At 43.6% G+C, this 2,366-nt stretch overlaps 1 long non-coding RNA gene across 1 annotated transcript; it reads left to right on the top strand.

The window, feature by feature from the left end:
• The first annotated feature begins 349 nt into the window (after nt 1–349).
• On the top strand, nt 350–1,611 carry LOC139432988 (uncharacterized). The gene is made up of 3 exons (XR_011642557.1): nt 350–438; nt 564–650; nt 846–1,611. It is a non-coding gene; the product is annotated as an uncharacterized lncRNA (long non-coding RNA).
• Nucleotides 1,612–2,366: the final 755 nt, after the last annotated feature.

Raw genomic sequence — 2,366 nt, 5'->3', positions numbered from 1 at the left:
CACCTGATTCAACTGTTCTAATAAGATAGGCATAGCTCTTGATTAGTTGAATCAGACCTGTCAGGCTGTCCAAATGCTTATTAACTAAATAATAGCTACATTTAACAAATGGAAATTATTCAATGTTGATAATACAAATGTTGTATCATTTTAGATTAACTTTTAAAATATCTGGAACCACCTGTTGAATCAGTTGACAAGGAACAGCCATGCACCTCAGCTGTGCCGGCTTCCTCAGGTGAGTGCAATGTGTCAATAGATGTTCCTGATGATAAATAATTTAATGTGAAATCCAGTCAATATATTTTCTCTTGTGTGTTCTTTCTATATTTATAGACCTAGAACCACATGAAGGAACGTCAGAACAGCAAGCTGCTCATCCTGATGAGATGACCACTGATTCCACCCTGCCACTGACCACTGTGCCTGTTTGTTCTGGTGAGTACAATACGTCAATAGATGGTCCTGATGTGATGATAAATAATTGAATGTAAAAATGACTGTCGTGCCATTTCTAATCCAGCCAATATATTTGCTCTTGTGTGTTCTCTATATATGTATAGGCCCAGAACCACTGCAAGGAACGTCAGAACAGCCTGCTGCATCTCATCCTGATTGCACCACAGATTCCACCCATACACTCTTCTCAGGTGTGTGCCTGGTGAATGTAAGTGTGTGTGTGTGTGTGTGTGTGTGTGTGTGTGTGTGTGTGTGTGTGTGTGTGTGTGTGTGTGTGTGTGTGTGTGTGTGTGTGTGTGTGTGTGTGTGTGTGTGTGTGTGTGTGTGTGTGTGTGTGAAGATATTGTGGATATGAGGTGAGAAAATGTGCTTCACATGCCCTCCAGATGCAGCAAAGACAGACGATCCACTACCAACCGATCCTGCTGATTGCCCTTCACATCTCACAGACACAATGAGAACAGAGTTTGTTCGCAGAGGACCATATCAGATAACACCTGATTTCATTTTCCCAAGGAGAGATGATGGGAGAAGTTGCCACCACCAGTACTTCAGCAGGACCTTAGTAAATGGAGAAAGGATCAAAAGAAGTTGGGTGACATATTCAAAAAAGAAGAACAGTCTTTTTTGTTTTTGTTGTCAACTTTTCTCTCCAAAACAAATTCATTTAACAAATGCAGGACTGTCGGATTGGAAAAATGCAAGTGCTGCTTTGACCAGCCATGAAAATAGTCCGGAACACCTGAACAATTTGGCGTCATGGAAAGAATTGGCAGTTCGATTAAAACAAGGTACAACAATAGACAAACAAGAGCAGGCCCTCCTTGAGGCAGAGAAGAGTCAGTGGAGAGCAGTGCTGACACGACTGGTTGCTATTGTACAGTCTCTGGCAGGGCGAAATATGGCATTGAGAGGAAAGACAGAAATACTCCACTCTCCTTCAAATGGAAACTTTTTGAAAGAGGTTGAGCTTTTAGCGCAGTTTGACCCAGTGATGAAAGACCACATCCACAAGATTAAAAGTCAAACATCCCACCACAGCTACTTGGGCAAAACCATTCAGAATGAGTTGATTGAATGCATCAGTGGAAAGATTCTATCAACAATAGTGCAAGAAATAAAGAAATGCAAGTACTTTTCCCTCATTTTAGATTGCACCCCGGATGTTAGCCACACTGAACAGCTGTCAGTAGTCATCAGAATTGTGACACTGGAAGAAGAGGTAGCAGAGGAGTCCACTGGTGAAAGTTTGTCCGCCCTGATTTTGAAGAGGCTGAAGGAGTTGCAGATTGCCTTTGATGACTGCAGAGGACAGTCATATGACAACGGCGCAAATATGAAAGGGAAGAACAAGGGAGTACAGGCCAGGCTACTGCAGTTGAACCCAAGAGCTTTATTTGTGCCTTGTGGGGCACATACACTCAATTTGGTCGTTGCTGATGCTGCCAAAAGCTCCAAAGATGCCATATCATTTTTTGGCATTGTGCAGAAGCTATACTGCCTGTTTTCTGCCTCTACACAGAGATGGGCCATCCTCAAGAAACATGTCAACCTTTCACTCAAAATGTGGTCAGAAACCAGATGGGAGAGCAGAGTGAAAGCTGTGGAGCCTCTGCGATATGAAGCCGCAGCTGTGAGAGAGGCACTGCTTGAGGTGAGAAACCAGGCCAAAGACCCAATCATCAGGATTGAAGCCCAGTCTCTGGCAGAAGAAGTCGGGTCATTCCGCTTTGCACTGTGCACAGTGGTCTGGTATGACATGCTAAGTCAAATTCAGCAGGTGAGCAAACTCCTGCAGTCCCAAACAATGCAAGTGGATGTAGCAGTAAGTCTACTGAAAAAGACTGAAAAAGCTCTCGAATCCAACAGAGCCACAGGCTTTGTGGCTGCACAAACATCAGCCAAGG

This window comes from Pseudochaenichthys georgianus, chromosome 23 (assembly GCF_902827115.2).
Source record: "Pseudochaenichthys georgianus chromosome 23, fPseGeo1.2, whole genome shotgun sequence".
Classification (NCBI taxonomy): Eukaryota; Metazoa; Chordata; class Actinopteri; order Perciformes; family Channichthyidae; genus Pseudochaenichthys; species Pseudochaenichthys georgianus.
Note: the sequence above shows the minus strand (reverse complement) of the source record. Positions and strands in the feature narration are given on the sequence as shown.